The following is a 17,684-nucleotide window of genomic DNA, read 5'->3' as shown; positions in this document are numbered from 1 at the left end:
CTGATCCTTTAGGGGCATTGTGCTTAGTCATGCAATTGTGAATATGGGAGGGCAGAGTGAGCCTTCAATAGGCATAAAAATCTAATTATAACATTTTCCTAACTGTTGTGTGAGGCGCTTGTCCCAGGACATAGACCCCAGGAGTAAAGGAGTCTGTGTACAAATAAGGTTGGAGCTACTTACTCACAATCAACATTAGCACCTTAAAGGGTCCAAAATGTTCTGCATTGGGGAAACTCTTTAATGTTGTTTAAACCAGCCTTTCCCACATTTATACTGAGAATCTGTTTTGCACGTAACACTCCTGGCTTCCTGGTTTGCTGGAATGCTGCTTTGAGAGGAATACAAAGAGATTTCTGGAGCTTTTCTCTTTGTCCTGCCTAGAGCAAGGTAGCTTATCATTTCTTATCTCTGGAGGCCTTGGGCATTGATGCTTTGAGCTTGTACTTTGTTGAGGTTTTTTATTATTTTCTTTTAAGGTTTTATTTATTTACTTGACACAGAGAGAGAGGTTGAGTTTCTTTTGACCCCAGCACCCAGCCTCTAGCTGGTAAGTCAGCAGGGAGGAGGCCCTGAAAACAGAATTGGACATTTCCCTTTGGAGTCAGATACCTTCTGACAGCAGGGCTGGGCTCTACTGAGCTGTACTTAGACTGGAAAAGTTCTCCTGGCTTCAGAAAAAAGCAGGACAAATCCTCGCAAGTGGTAGATGTTGTAGGAAATGGGGATAGTTTTGTTTTCCAAAATTTCTCTTTACTCTTTGTATCTTCCTCTCTGTATTTTAGGGCTCCTGAAGAACTGTTTGGTTTGCTTCTTGCATTTTGGTTTGAGGAATTAGTAATAATATGTGTCCAATGTTAGTGCCAACTTCAAACTCAAAGTAATACAGTTGACTTAGGAACAACACTGGGGTTAAAGTTGCCAGCCCTGCCCCCAGTCAAAAATCTGCATGTGACTTTTGACTCCTCCCCAATTTAACCACTGATAAAACATACTGTTGAGTAGAAGCCTTATTGAGAATGTAAATAATCAATACATACTTTATACGTTATATGTATTATATACTATATCCTTACAGTAAAGTAAGCGAGGCAAAGAAAATCATAAAAGCAATACACTTAACAGTACTGTATCCAAAAAAAAAAATCCACGTTAGTGGACCCATATAGTCCAAACCCATGTTGTTCAAGGGTCAACTGTATACCCTTCTCATCTTCAGCTAAACTTCAGTTTTCTCTGTTTTGCTTGGTGTTATGTTATAAAAGCACTTTTGTTACCTTTGGACAGCAAAAATATGTGGGATGTGTTCAGATGGGCCCATCTCTTGATTTTTAGGCTCAGGTAGATGGTGTTAGGGCGAAGCTTGTGTGTGTTGTTACACTATGTCCTTTTTTTTTTTTTTTTTAAGATTTATTTATTTACTTGAGAGCAAAAGAGCACTAGCAGGAGAGCCAAGGGAGAGAGAATCCCAAGCAGACTCTGCACTCAGCATGGAGCTGAACGTGGGGCTCGATCTCAGGACCCTGAGTTCTCAACCTGAGCCAAAACCGAGAGGCGGATGTTCAACCAACTGAGCCACCCAGGTGCCTCACTATACCCTGTCTTTTAATGAAGTGTTAAGGCAGAGGTGTTCTCAGCTGCTTCTGACCTGTACCGCATAGTGAGATTTCTGCCACAAGCCTTGCGAAGACCCTTCATGGCCAGAAACCTTCTTGCGTCCTCAGATCCCCCTTTACTTTGGCCCCACATTCCTGTGTAGATTATGCCAAGTGACACGTGGAAAAGAAATGTCCCCAAAACCCTCCTAGTGAAGAAATACCTCTTCGGATTACTTAATATGCATTTTGTTTCTTTAATGCTGTTAAAAGGATAATCACTAGTGGATGTACCATTTTGGGGGCACTTAGCTCTAGGCTCTAGGAACTTTATACATTCTGTCTTTTTTTTAAAGATTTTATTTGACAGGGGAGAGGGAGAGCACAAGCGGTAGGGGGAGGTGCAGAGGAAGAGAAGCAGACTCCCACTGAGCAGGGAGCCGGATGCGAGGCTCCATCCCAGGACCCTGGGATCATGACCTGAGCCGAAGGCAGATGCTTAACTGACTGAGCCACCCAGGCGCCCCTCTACATTCTCATTTCATTTCTGCATCTGAAATATCTAAGTATTACTATCTCAGCTCCGGTGATGAGTGACCCAGGATGCTAAGTGGTATGTTGAAGCTTCTTGGAGCAAGTATAGCAAGTGGTCTGGGATACAAAAGCAATGAAGTCCAGTCATAAAGTCCTGCTGTTGGTGACGAGTCAGTAGCTTTTGCTGCCTTTTGGTCACATCTACCTATACCTCCCTCAAAATACTCAGAAAGGGTACAATGTGGGAGCTGCCAAATGATTTATCAGATGATGATGCAAAGAGGTCTTTTATGGCAGAGGTCCTTAAATAATATGCTTCTGGTACCTTTAAAATAAGTTTCTATTCAATTGGAAGGGTCTCGGGCATGTTAAAAATAAGCACTTTTAATAAGTAAGTGTCCTAGGTAGATACGTATTCTGTTCCAGAGTTCTTTTAGGAACCTTATTATGATCAGGCAACAAACAATAGGTTTCTACGTTGGGCTGTTCCATCACTGCTCCCACCACGTTTGATTCTTGAGTATTGCTGATTGCTTTAGATAGACTATCTTCTTTAATCCTCACAACAGCTCTTGTGCTGGGCATTATTACAGAGGAGGAAACTGAGGCACGGAGCGGTTAAGGCACATCAAGGCCAAATAACGAGTAAATGATAGATCCGGGGTCAGTCTCTACCTTTAACCACTGTGATTCCCTAAATGCAATATTTTGTCTCAAATCCTGATGTGTCTCAGCCTCATATGTAGACTTGCCTGGCTCCCCATCCCCCTGCCCCCAACTATCCATTTAGAAAGAGGCCTTTGGACTGAGGACGGGTGAGAAGAAAGAGGCCAGTGGATGGCACTGGGTGGCCTGTGCGTTTGTCTGAGTTATGCCCTGGAGACACAGATCCTTGGTTAAGTCTCATGATTACTCATTTCTGAAATTGGATAGTGATTCTTGTCCTTTTGTCTACTTTCTAGGGACATTGTTTTTGGGAGAGAGGGAGCCTCCAGGAGATGCAGAAGGATTAATTAGATTTGTACTTTACATCCAACACACCTGTAAAGGGATTTGTATGTCTACAAGGGATTATGGCTTTTTAACCAGGTTTATAATTATGGTATTAGGAGGATTCATGCATTATATGGAACTTCTCAACCTTTAAAAATAGGGCAATGAGAAGAATAAATTTGTTTGCTGGAGATAAATTGAACATAATGATCCCATTATGGGAAAACATTACTGTATTTTATGGTCTAAATAGAAAAAAAGGCTTTTCATAGATAAACATAATCCAATAAAAATAAATCAGTGAAGTGGTTAAAACATTATAGCGGAGAATATTTTAACCATAGAAATGGCCCATCTGGACAAGTATGTCCCATTTGTTTTTATTTTTATTCAAATGCTCTTTTCATCAGTTCTCTTATTAGTCAGGGATGAATCTACCTGTCTCTTGAAATAGTTTTGCCTTTGTTGTACTAGCTTTGAGTCTCTTCAGTTTCTCCAGCTGTAGGTCATAAACATTACATGACATTGTATGTGATAAATCTTCATTCTTGTGATTACAGGGATTGCTGTTCTATTTTTAAATGGAATGGGATGGTTGAGACGATGGAAAATAAAAAGCGCTGTATTATGTGGTACTCATTTGGTCACAAGTAACCAACTGAATTGACCTGCTTACCTTAAAAAACAAAAAAAACGGGGGAACATTTATAATAAGGATACAGGTGTGTCTTAGGAACCCAAATGCAAAGACAAACTGGCTCTGGGGAATGAACGGGAGCTGGAGAGGAGACGGGGAACTCTAATTGGTGTTCATTACAAGCACATTTGTGATACAAATGGCAGGAAGTTGAGAGGAAACCTGACAGAAAGCAAGTAGAAATCTATGTAGTGTAACACTTGACATGAGCATGGGATTTAAATACGGCTCCATTGTATTCTTTGGAAAAATCATGCTCATTATAAGGAATTCAAACAGTATAAGAAATGAAAATCCTCTAAAATTCTGATAATGCAGGGTAGTTGTACCTATTTTGATAAACATCCTTCTAGATAAGTCTTAAGACATCTGGGAACATTCACACACACGCACAGATGGAATCATAGTGTGCATGGTCATTGACCTGTTTTATTCACATGGGTATCTTTTCATATCAATAAATACAGATCTTCGTCATTATTCCCAGAGTCTGTATGGCTTGTTTCACATGTCTCTTCTTTGTGAACCTTGAGGGCATGGACCCGTTTTCCCTCATCATTACTAATAATGCTGCATATGTCCATCTTTCCGCTTAGACAATTAACTACTTCGAGGAGGTTCTTAGAGGTGGTATTGCTGGATCAAAGAATGTGTCATTTTACACGTGGACAAAATAAAATTAGTGGACATTAATAAAATAAGGACAAAATCACGAGCTATGTCTGTAACATTGGCTATTGTCAGTCTTTGACATCTTTATCAGCCTGACAGGTTAAAAAAAATCTCAGTCTTCTTTTAAAGGTATATTTTTTCTTTTTTTTTTTTTTTTTTAATGATTTTATTTATTTGTCAGAGAGCAAGCTCAAGCAGGGGTAGTGGGAGACGCAGGCTTCCCACTGAGTAGGGAGCTGGATTCGGGGCTCCATTCCAGGACCCCAGGATCATGACCTGAGCCGAAGGCAGTGCTTAATCACTGAGACCCAGGTGCCCCAAAGATGTATTTTTTCATTGTTAGCGTAGTTGATTATTTTCATATGTTTATTGCTATTATAATTCTTCTGGTGGAAAGTTTATTGGCTTTATCCATTTTGAGGGGAGTATTTTCTTACTGCTTAATGTTTTGCTTAATAAGGATAGCAACCTTTATATGTCTGCTGTGTAAATATCTTACCTAGTTTCTTATGTCACCTTTTGATGGAAATACACCTTTTGTTTTTTGCTTTTATTTTTTGACTTAATTTTCCCATTCATAAATTTGAGATTTTTTTTTTTTTCATTAATTGGAGACTTTAAAATGGTAGCCAGCCAAATGTCTCAGGCCTTTATAGTTTCAGCATTTGAAGTAAGGTTTATTTTTATTTATTTTTTTAAAGATTTTATTTTTAAGCCATCTCTACAGCCAGCATGGGGCTCAAACTCACAACCCCAAGGTCAAGAATTGCACACTCTCTGGACTGAGCCAGCCAGGAGCCCCTGATGTCATGTTTAGAAAGGCCTTTTCTGTCTATATATTATAAAGTTATTGGTATATTCTTCTAGTACTCACCCAATTCTATTTGGAGTTTGTTTTCATAGGTAAAGATCTAGATTTTTCCCTCCTTGATAGCTAACCAGCACTGTTTATGAACCAGACTCACACACTACCCAGATATGATTCCATGTACTTGGTCTGTTTTGAATACTTGGTTCTGTGTCTGGCTGTTCTGTTTCATTGAGTCACATGTATGTTGTCACTCAGATATCTGCTTGTTAACGGTGGCTGAGACATTTTGGTTTTTGCAGTTGATGGTGCTTCTTGGCTTCCGATTGGGTTTCCAGGGACGGAGGTGGTTGGTTGTGAGTGGCTCAGAAAACTGGGAATGACGTGGAATCAGTTGAGGCAAGAAGGAGCCACTTCACAGACACGGTAGAAGAGAAACTAAGTAGGAAAAGGGTGAACGAGACAAGAAGAGCTCATATAAGCTAATTTTAAAAAGACTAAGAGTGCCTAATCTTTGTTTTAAACACGGGGGATGGGGAGCAAGTCGGTGAGGAAATGTATACCTTCGGTCTTTGTTTAAATTTGAAGCCATTAAATTTGAAGTGCTACTTTTACCACAGGGAAGGGGGAAAAATGTGTTTTTGCCTCTTTGCCAACAGTAACATAATTTTGGTCTTTGAAATAACTGTCTTGGGACCTCAATTCCCTGTTGGTAAAGAGAATTCCCAGCCCATGTGTTGTAGCGGAAATTCATTGTTTCCTGAGTTACTTCCTTTCATGCTTGGGGGGTGGGGAATGACCAAATGTATAGATACATTTTTTTTTTCCTATGAAAACTGACATTTCTAACAACTTGATTTCGATGATTTTTATTACTATTTTAGGTATTGCTGCTGGAAGGCTTCTCAGATGCTTTAGGGTATCTTCAGGGAAATCAACTCTTTACTTAAACTGAGAATTCAGGTGAGTCCTTGAAAAAATATATCTTCTTATCATTAGCTGCTCCCCTGCATTGATAAAATGGAAGTGTTGAAACATTGTCACTTTCACTGTCTGATTTGACATTTTCTGAGGCAGGCATGTCGCTGATGGTCTTGCTCTTTGCAGTGCTGTTTATCTTTTCCACCATTTTTAGTTGGGTGGGGTGAAGATGGGGCCTGCAAAATGGGATGAGGAGCTGTTTTTAGCCTTACTGCATGAATTCTCTTTTATTCACACCTGTTTGTTTTATAAACTTTTCATTTTTGAAGGATTGGATTAGGAATTAATGTAGAAAATTCTAGTAGTCTTTGCACCATGAAACTGGTTGGTGGTTCCTGGAGCCCTCTAGGCATGGCACACAGTTGCTCTAACATGAGATAAGCTTTGGGTATAGGTTATGGGTTTCCCCTTTGATAGTCCTGGGTGGGGCTGCATGATCCCAAGTAGCATGTGTGGTGTACCCTCGGCAGGAACAAAGGTGATCTTCTGTAGGTCCTCGGTATGCCTGGATCGACCTTTGACAGGTTAAGAAGGGTTGGTTTTTGCCCCACACTCAAAAACCGTATCATGGCACACCAGGCCTAGAGGTTCTGTTCCTGACCAGCTGCATAACTGGGGACAGGTTAATCTTTGCTAGTTTTCATATACTCATCTGTAAAACGTATGCTGGCCCAGCCCAGTCATTTCCACACTCTGAGGTTTTGTAAAATAGGAAAAAAATTTCATGACCAATTATTAATATATATTTTTGGCTATGTATATAGAAAGTTGGTGATTATTCAGCCTGGATGAGTGCCTGAGGGTTCACTATATTTATATCTTTTCTTTCTATTTTGTGTTTAGAATTTTTCATACTTAAGGATTTAAAAAACTACCATCTAACATTTCATGAGGGAAGTATTTTAATACAAAAAAGTAGGAATGTCCTAAATTTGTCTTTAGGTTGTATGTTTTTAGCATTATGAAAATGCTCTTCCTTCCCTACCTCCTTGTCACTGCTCTGCTGACCGGGCACTGTTAGCCATGAACTAGCCCGCACTGGCCTGGTGACTGACATTTGGAGCATACTGGCATGCATGACTGACTGCTTAGGGCTCTTCTGCCTCTAAAACTGTGTCCTTCCTTTGAAGCAGGATAGAAATTTACTGTGGTTATACATCAGCTATTTCTAGAAAATGCTGACAACTAGCCTAGTTGAACCTGAGAGGTCAGAGGTCAAACAGAAGAGAAGGGATTGTTCTGTTGGGAAACCCCTCAAAAATGGCTTATTCACATGAACATGAAATTGGGCTCTGAGCCACCTTGCAATCCATGTAAAATAAACTCACAATGTTTTAAGTTGTTGGAAAAAGGGGTACAGAATCTTCCCTTCGCAGCCTCTGGCCAGGTGGTGTCTGACAGGTAAGTGTGTACCTGTGACGCGGGGACACTGAGAGCTAGGGATGGGGAGGCCTGGATGCCTGACTCCAGGGAGGCCAGTGTAAAGGAGGAGGGTAGGGCTGGGTAAGGGTGGAAGGTACGGCTGAAAGCTCGGAGCTGAGAGCAGTGAGATCACAGGCACACAGAGTGGGCAAGAGTAAGGGAGCTGTCCTGCCCAGGACCCATTTGGTTGTGCATTTTGTCCTATGGGGACTTACAAGGGGCACCAGGTGGTCCTGTTTGACGAAAGGGCCTGGGCACAGTGGGCAGGAAACATGGCAGACCTAAGCCTTTCCTGGGATTTCAGATCCAAAAGCAGTGTGCCAAGTGCATTCTTATGCCCTGCGTCCGTACAGAATGGAAAACTGTGCTTTCCATTTATTTCTCTGTGGCATGTAGGGGTGTGTATGGGGGCAGCGTGGGTGGAGGACTGAATGACTAGGACAGGAAAATAGTATGGGGAAGGAGCAACAATAACACCTATCTCAGGATGCCGACATAATCGCGGCTGCTTTGGAAAGTTCTGTGAAATTATACTCTGGCCCACAGTGATTGGAACACAGTGGTTCAGTCCTTTGGAATTCCTCCCCCAGTGATTTCTGGCTTTCCTTTAACATTCCTATTTTCTGGAAACTTAAATTTGACAGACTTACCTTGTATTCCCTCTGTCAACCCAACTGGGTTTATTGGTTGGTTTATTGCCTGATTTGTATGGTTCAGTTGGGTTGCTTCCAGGGGATATTTATTTCACTGACCTTTTTAGGAAAAAAAACTAGATCAAACAACAACAACAGAAACATTTGTCTGAAAGGTATTAGAATATGAGAAATTACCTGAAATCTTGACACTTCTGTAAGTGTCTGAAGTCGTGAATAAATGCTAGCAGGAGCTTTTATTTTGACATAAACCAGAGAGAGGAGAAGGGACGTGCTTTAAGGGACGTGGGCCTGGCTGAGTCTGAATGCAACTTAATGAATGAAAACATAAAATCAATCAGTCGTGTTCTGAGTATTTCGGAAGGCCAGGCACTGCTGGGCGAGATGTTGTAGAGATGAACAATTAAGAATTGGAGACAGCCATGTTTCCCAGGAATAAACGTGTGCTTTTAAAGGGTTGCGTGCATGAGAGAGAAGAGAGAGATTGATAAAGTGTGGAGGGCGAGGGGCACGTGATAAATGATTTGTTGAGCATTGTACTTAATGACTTGTGGTATATTCCGGATTTAAGAAAAAAAAGTGTAATATTCCGAACTTATCTCCATTTTCCCTGCAGGCTTGTAAGAAAAATATTGAAAAACCAATTTTAAATGAAAAAACATTGTTTTTGGCTCTCTGGGAATTTTGAATTCCCAGGGCTGTTTTCGGAGAGGGTCTTGAATCTCTAAAACTCAAAGCAGGATCTACGTTGCCGTTTGTCGTGCTGTATCGGTCCCTTAAAAGCTATGACGTCAGGGAAGGTGCGTTCCTATGTTTGTTTTTCATCAAAAATGTGATCTCTTGTGCACGTTGGTCTGCCTGCCATCCTCCATTAGCCGGATTCTCTGGGTTCCTTGGCTTGTAGGCTGTGGGCACTGCCACTTGCTCACCCCCTGTGGGCTCCCTGAGTGGCTGGGAGCCCTAATTATTAGCATCACATCCTTGATCAGGATTCCCTGACGTGCGCTAGGCCCCTCACTCTGCTGTCTGTGCTTCCTAAATGTTTCAGAACAACAATTTCCAGATTGTTTTTCATAATTAAACTTAAGAATACGTGGGTATAATAGAATGTGCTGTTTCCTTACACTATTTGGCTAATTATGCTCATCAGTTAATTTCTTTCAGAGTTAGACAGCCCTGCGGAGAGCTCAAGATTTGAGCCTTGTCTCAGAATAGATTGGATTTCATGGACTTACGGGTTCTGGAATATTTGTGTCTGCATTTAAATGGTCTCCTAGAGAACACAAACCTTTAAAAATCCCGTATTTTAGCTGTGAAGTCCCATATTCTTTTTTTTTTTTTTTAAAGATTTTATTTATTTATTCGACAGAGAGAGACAGCCAGCGAGAGAGGGAACACAAGCAGGGGGAGTGGGAGAGGAAGAAGCAGGCTCACAGCGGAAGAGCCTGATGTGGGACTCGATCCCACAACGCCGGGATCACGCCCTGAGCCGAAGGCAGACGCTTAACCGCTGTGCCACCCAGGCGCCCCCATGTGAAGTCCCATATTCTCATGACCTAACATGATCATCAAAGCTGTTCTCTTTGCCACAAATCAGAATTGGACAGGTTTCCAGAACCATTAAATGACTTGTTTACTTGCAGAGTTTAAATATGACTTTAAAATAAAAGTAAGCTCACTGTAAGGCCAGCTGCAGTGGTAAAAGATTAAAAACTCTAATGCTATGATCTAAACAAAAGTCTTAGGATCTTTCATTTAAAATAATTAAGTCAAAGTAATGCATGCACATGGGTTAAAACAGAAAATCCTGCAGAAAACAGCTTAGAATGAAAAGCAGCAAGGGTTTTACTCCGCTTCTTCCTTCACTTAGTCTTCCTTCTCGGAGGCAACCACCTTTTTTTTTTTTTTTCCTGTAGAACATTTTCACTTCTGCGACTTTCACATGTATAAATATTATGCTTGCAGCACCATGTCTCACGTTATCAGTTTTAAGAGCTGTTTATGGTGTCCTGTGATTGCTGATGAGCTCCCCTGACCGTCCCGGTCTCCCTTCCTCCCTGAGCTGATTCACATTTTCAGTCCTACAGCTGCTTCCTCCCTGCACCTCAGTGGCCTCCCCCTTTCTCGCTCTGTCTCCTGTCATGCAGGCTGTTTCTGTTTACCTCCCCGCATCCACATCTCCATTTGGGGCAGCTGTACCTTTGATTTTTTTTCTTAATTTTTTTTTTTAAAGATCCATTTACTTATTTTAGAGGGAGAGAGAGCATGGGAGAGGGAGAGAGACAGGCAGAGAAACCGACCCCCACTGAGTGGGGTGCCCAACGTGGGGGGGGTCAGTCCCACCACCCTGACATCATGACCTGAGTCAAAACCAAGAGTCGGAGGCCTAGTCACCAGGTGCCCCTGTACCTTTGACATTCTGGTGCTCAGAGTTGGTAATACTTAACATTCTGTTGTTGAGTGAGGGCTTCCATGGCTTACCTAAGACTCAATTCTGGATGTGAAATCCAAGAAGCAAGCACTTACTCTGTTGTGATCAAGGTAGCAGCTGTTCCCGTCACAGCCCAGTGTGTGGTGAGATGATAGTCCTTCCTCTCGGAGCCTGATGTCCCCGCACCTCTGTGGAGCATGTTTGAACCGATTCTCCCTTTTACGCGGCACCAGCCGTCCTGGGCTCAGCCGCCCGTTTGCCTGGCCTCTCAGTCTTCCCATCCTTCCTGGAAACCCACTTTGTGTTTGGAGGTCTTACTCCCACAGCCCCCTGCCCTCCAACTTCCACCAGAAGCATTTGATCTCCGGGTGTGCTGCTTGCCTCTAAGCAAGTGCTCACGGCCAGGAAAAGCTTACTACAGGTCAGAAAAATAGCTTCAGGCTCTGGTGTCTTTGAAGGGCCGATGACCTGGTGTGTAAAATTAGCCATCATTTATTGAGGACTTGATATGTTAGGCACCTAGGTGTTTGAAACCTGGTGTGTGTTGAAATCTTCACACCAGCCCTGTGAGACAGAAGCATTGACAGCGCTTCCGTGAGGAAGTCGAGATCTGGATCAGACACTCCTCCAAGGCCTCCACTGGGAAGTGCTTCTTAGATCCTGGGGTGGTTTAGGGGCATAGGTGTGGTTTCATAGGTGAGAAAAGATTTGTCCCTCTCTGCAGCATTTTACACCCTTTCCTCAGCACACCAGACTCCCCCTCCCCCCCCAAGACAATTGTGGCTGCTCTAAGCAAAATCAGCTCAATTCCTGGCTGTGGGTATACTCTGTGGCCAGGAACTCATTATACAGAATTCTGGACTGGAAATGGGACTGTCCTTACCTCCTCAGTGTTCCCTTTGTGAATTTGAAGTGAGAAATGGGACTTCATACATGCTCAACCCTGCTGAGAAGGGGGGGAAAGGTGCTTTGACCCTTTGAGTTGACCATCTGCTCCTTAGGCAAATAGTCCGTGGATGAGTGGGTGCAGTTACTCTTTGTCCCTCTGTTAAGTCATGGTGGCCTTAGCGCCGGCCTAAATAGTGCTTACTTACCAAACCTGTTGACCTATTAAGTTTACACTCTGAAGTAAGTAGTGAATGAAAGGGAAATCTTTGGAGCAGCACCTAGTTTACTTCTGGAAGGGACAGCTAGCCTTAGTGAGGGCGAGTCTTCATGCGTAGATTGGGGTAAACATTTACCTTGTTGCAGTGGCTACCAGGAGTAATTTCCTGCATTAAAATACAGTAGTGATAAGCAGTCCAAAGTTACCCTGCTAAGAACTTGGAACAATCTAATTCTGTGTTGGCTATTTGTAATTTTTCCATTTATTGATCATAAGGATAGGATAGGGTGCTAATCAAGGAGGGTTATAATCTGTATGAGACATTTTTGGTTCCATTATACACAGGTCACTAATCTTCAGTCATATAGGTCCCTTGACACTTGTTTAAAAGTGATTTGGGGTGGGGGGGGCGCCTGCGTGGCTCAGTCGGTTAAGCATCTGACTTTGGCTCAGGTCATGATCCCAGGGTCCTGGAATTGAGCCCTGCATAGGGCTCCCTGCTCAGTGGGAAGTCTGCTTCTCCCCTCCCTCTGACCCTCCCCCTTCTCGTGCTCTCACTCGCTCTCTCTCTCTCTCAAATGAATAAATAAAAAACTTTTTTTAAAAAAGTGATTTAGGGGGCCAAATCTATTTGGACAGTTTAAATCTTGATCAAAACTTTCTGGGGCGCCTGGGTGGCTCAGTCGTTAAGTGTCTGCCTTAGGCTCAGGTCATGATCCCGGGGTCCTGGGATCCAGGTCCGCATCAGGCTCCCTGCTGAGGGGGAAGCTGCCTCTTCCTCTCCCACTCCCCCTGCTTGTGTTCCCTCTCTCGCTGTGTCTCTGTCAAATAAATAAAATCTTTAAAAAAACAAACAAACAACAAAAACTTTCTCCCATGGTTAGAAATGTTGCCTCTACAAGAGTGGGACAGAACCCAACCCTTTAAAGAGCAAGAGAAGGGAATAAGATTTTAAAAATGCTTTTTTTATTATCTGATGCTGAATATTCCCCAAATTAGTTACATATTCTTCCACTCATTTACCTCTAAGTAGTGAAAATGACTGCATCTCCCCTGTAGAGTTTTGGCTCCAGGCATTGGGGTCACGCAGGGTGCTCAATTCATTTTTGCCGGCTTTTTGGAAAGTTTGATGCAGGCCCGGAGCATGAGCTGTGGGAGAGTAAGGGCCTCGTCCCCTGTGTTGGCCACTGTTCTCAGAAGTTTGGATTCAGAGGAAGCATATTCAATGCTCTGAACTAAGAAGGACAGAAGTACAAACTGTCACCGGAACGTCTATAATGATGTGGGCCTTGTTCTGTTTGGTCAGGTTTCCAAGAGAAAGCAGCATTTATTTCTGGGTTAATTGGTTTAAGTTTTGCTACTTCTAGCAGAATAGACTGTGAACGGCAGTGGGTTAAACAAGATAGAAGTTGATGTTTTCTCACCTACAATGAAGTCCTGAGGCAGGGCTGGCAGGGACTTGGACTCCTTGCAGGATGAGTAAAATTTCACGTCTTTCTTGGAGGTAAACTTGTTTCCCTCTTTTGCAGGATATGAAAAGTGAGGGTAAACTTTTAAAATCAGTGCTTCAAGTAATAATCCCTTAGAGACAAAATTGCTCCTACATGTCCCTTGGGAGGATGTCACCTGGAGGGTTGGTATTCTCTGGAGAGAATAATCAGTCCAGCAGAGTGGGCTTTTCTCCCTCTGCAAGAGCTCGCTGCTAAGTACTTGTCACCTGTGTTTAAGTGCCATCTTGTAAACTCTAGAATAACTTTTGGTATCTACATAGGACCCCACGAGAAACTTCCTTTCCTGGGCTTGCTCAGTTGCTGAAAATTCTTGTGTCCCTCCCATGGTCTTTCTGGGGCTTGCTTGCTCACTGAGAAGAGTGGGAGTGGAACTGCCTGCCAGATTGATTATTCATAACTTTCCTCATCAAAGCTTTCAAATACGTTCAAAAGTGAAGAGAATTTTATAGTCAACTATGGGTCCACTACCCAGGTTCAATAAGGATTAATCTTAGCTTTGTTTTGTCTATACCCTTCTTTCTTCCCATTCATGACTTTGAAGCCCATCTTTGCTATTTTATTTTTTTCTTGTATTAGTATTTCAGTATATGTCCTTAGAAGATAGAACTTACACCGTATCACAACAAACACATAAAAATTACCAGTATTTTCTTAATATCATTAAATATCGAATTAATGTCTGAATTTTCTGTTGTCCTACATGCTTTGTTTCTTTGAATCAGAATCCAAATAAGGCTTCTACACGGCAATTGAAAGATTTGTCTCTAATCTCCTTTTACTCTAGCCTGACCCCTCCATCTCCCCCTGCCCTCCTGTGATTTGTTTGTTGAAGAAACTGGGTTTTACACAGGGCAGCCCCCTCACAGCAGACTTATCTAGCCTAAAGTGTTGATAGTCCCGAGATTGAGAAATTCTACTATAGAATTTCCTGTAGTGTGAATTTTAATGATTTCTTCTCCCTCGTGCTATTTAACTTGTTTCTCTGTTCCTTGTATTTTCTCTGATTTGTTAAAGCTTGAGTTTTGGTCACATTCAAATCTGGATTTTTTTTCTTTTTAGTCAATGCTATATCATATGCAGGCTGTGTATTTTCATTAAATACACAGTCACTGGTGGTCTCTCTTTTTGATATTATTGGTGATATTATTGGTCTTTGATCATTGCCCGTATCCTTTCGTTTATTAGTGATGGCGAAATCGTGATTGCCAGTTCTGTCATTCCTTCCTTATTTGTATATGAGAAGACTTACATAAAGACAAGTTTAATGTCAATTACTTGTTTACCTTGGGGTTTATGTAGGAAAGGATAAACGCTTGATATTTTCCCTGTCTTTTCAAAACAGTGAGTTCCCTGGTGGGATTCTCTAGCAGTGATCACTGAAGTTTTAATTTTTGTGTTGTTTTGTTTTTTTCTTTTTTCAGTGTAAATATAATTGATGCATTTCAAATTTTCTTACTGATCATCGCGTTGACCCATGTTTGACCAGTAGCAACTGATTCAAGTTGGCTCCCAAGTCCTTTTGACAAGAACTTTTTTTGTATTCTTCCTGGTGATACAATGTCACACGGTTGTCTTACCCATCTCTTACTCCAGACGTAGACAACTGCTTCTCCAAGGAACCCTGGTTCCTTTGAGTATTTAGAAGGTACAATGAAAACTAGGAATGTTTATTGTCATTGGGTTCATCATTGCTTCTGGATCTTTTCAGTGGACCAAACTAGGGACTGTGCCCATGTATATGTGTGTTTGTGTGTGTGTGTGTGTTACATATAAGGACAAAACCAATTATTAGTGCGTACAGATACTTCTACGTAAAACCCAGGTTTACAGGGTTTACCTTATCGATTTTATATCTATGTTCTTTCCTCTCCCCCAGTTCTCAGTGATACCATAGTTTTTCATTTGCTCTATTTCATGCTGCATACACAAGAGACCTAGTCGTCAAGATGTTCGGAATAGTTCTTATCTGTGTGATTGTGCCACCAGCCGTGTATATAGTTAGGTTCATTCTTTGATTTTATTTGTGGTTTTTAGAGATTCCCTTTTTCAGTGGAATATTGTGCAGTATTTTCATGATTTCCAAGTCTCATCTATAACATGAGGCATGTGCAGAGGTGTTTGGTTTTACCCCTGTTGTCTCGCCATCCTGTTTCCTCCTTCCTCATATGTAGTATTTGAAAAAAAATACGGTTTACCCTGGCACAGTTTTTTGATACCAGCAAGTATGTGTGTGCTTTCATATCTGCATATCCCTCTCTTTTCCAGTACACGGTAGTATACTGTACACACTTTGATCTCCCTGGCTTTTTTCAGTTAATCTGTCCTGGCTTTTGTCCATGGTGGTGCAGGGAGATAATCCACACTCCTTTGCACAGCTACATGGCCCGCCATTGTGTGGGTTTGTTCCAAGTTCCTCAGCCTGCCCTCTTGGTGGACATGATGTTTTTCATCCTTTACTTACTAGGAATGGTGCTGTGTAGAATAGCCTTGGGCACTCTTAAAATCATTTGTCTTTTCCAACTTCATGGAAGTTAAAAGTATATTTGTAATGTGATTCTTTATGAAGAAAGAGAAGGATGTCTGCAAGCTGTTGGGATGAACTGAGCTTCGGGACGGGAAGGGGAAATTAGGCTTGGGAGAGATGGAGAAGAGCTTTTGGGTGGAGTAGACATTCTGCCTTAAAGTAAAAGAAAACCAGGCTTAGGAAGGTTGGTGGAGTGTAAGTTTCCGTGAACTGCATTGCCAGGCCAGGGGCTTTCAATCTTCTACTTCAGGGCAGGAGTTGGCAACCTTTTCCCTGCAAAGGACCCAGATTCTAAATATTTAAAGCTACTATCACTGTTGGGACTACTGAAGTCTGCCGTCGGAGTACGAAAAGCAGCCATAGACAATTCATAAATAAATGAGTGTGGCCGTGTTCCAAGCGAACTAGATTTATGGGCCCTGAGGTTTGGATTTCATGTGCTTACCACGTATTATGAAATAGAATTCTGTATTTTCCCCCCAACAATTTAAAATTGTAAAAATCATTCTTAGCTTGTTGGCCATAGTTCGCCAAACTCTGCTCTGAGCATTTGGGAGCCATAGAAAGTTCTTGAGCACAAGGAGGACCTGCTCAAAAGGATTATCAACGGTGAATGCAAGAGGGCTCAGTCAGAGGGACAGAGCCCAGGCTGGTCAGGAGGCTGCTGATTTTTTTTTTTTTTTTAAGATTTTATGTATTTATTTGACAGAGATAGAGACAGCAAGCGAGAGAGGGAACACAAGCAGGGGGAGTGGGAGAGGAAGAAGCAGGCTCCCAGCGGAGGAGCCTGATGTGGGGCTCGATCCCATAACGCCGGGATCACGCCCTGAGTCGAAGGCAGACGCTCAACCGCTGTGCCACCCAGGCGCCCCAGGAGGCTGCTGATGTTCAACACGGATGTAATTGGAAGGTGTCTGTGGGAGTGCATTTCTTCTTTATTACCTGAGATTAGAGAATTATTGAGAAGCGATGTCCTCATTATATTGTTTGAAAGGGAATTTGCATTATTTATAAAATTTGTGCTCTCTAATCTCCCCTTGCTTACCTACAAAGAGAGCACCCAACTCACCATTCCACATGTGAGGGTTAAGGGTAGAATCCTCTCATTCCTGCTCCTACTTCCCACCCTCACCTCATCGAGAAACCCACGGTTGAGCCCATTCACCAAGGAGCCCTTTGTGTCAGCTCTCTTGTATCTCTCCTTTCCTGCGACATTTGCAGCTAACTATTGAGAAAACGGTATTTTGTTTGTGGGAGGAAAATCAAAGATGATATAAATGAAAAAATGCATTTTCATATAATGGAAATTATTAGAGCAACTTTTAAAATGTCTCCGCAGATTAATGCAGACAAGAAGGAGCTGAATATATTAGAAAGTAGGTCAAGTTATCTCATGTTTATGAATGAGGTGAATTAGAGTGCAGGTTTAGGTTTATAAAATTGTGTGAGCCTATGGTTTGTATGAATTACCCTGGCCCAAATGATATTATAGCAAAATATAATTAAAATAAATTGAGTTTGTTTCTTTATCCTTTGTGGCTAAGTATTTTATACCTAATATTTTATGAATTTAATAAACTAATAAAAGTGATGAGCTTCTTGTTACTGCTCGCATTTCCTGTACTAGACACAGAATCTACTCTAGGGAGTTAAAGCTGAAGTAGATTTAATGCAGGGATGAGTGCTTCCAGAATCCTTGGAAGGTGTGGAGGCAGAACTGGCTCTAGGTTAAGCCTCTAGATGTTGTCCCCCCCCCCC

At 42.0% G+C, this 17,684-nt stretch overlaps 1 protein-coding gene across 1 annotated transcript in view; it reads left to right on the top strand.

Annotated features, from left to right (window-relative positions):
• Positions 1-6,116: 6,116 nt before the first annotated feature.
• The window catches only part of TLN2 (talin 2), a 249,186-nt gene continuing 237,618 nt past the window's right edge, over positions 6,117-17,684 (top strand). Inside the window, exon 1 of the mRNA XM_008706048.2 lies at positions 6,117-6,262. The gene's annotated coding sequence lies outside the window, so the exon portion shown is untranslated. The remainder of the gene's footprint in view (positions 6,263-17,684) is intronic.

Source organism: Ursus maritimus, unplaced genomic scaffold (genome assembly GCF_017311325.1).
Source record: "Ursus maritimus isolate PB19 unplaced genomic scaffold, ASM1731132v1 scaffold_35, whole genome shotgun sequence".
Classification (NCBI taxonomy): Eukaryota; Metazoa; Chordata; class Mammalia; order Carnivora; family Ursidae; genus Ursus; species Ursus maritimus.
The sequence above is the reverse complement of the archived record's forward strand: the minus strand, read 5'-3'. Positions and strand labels throughout refer to the sequence as shown.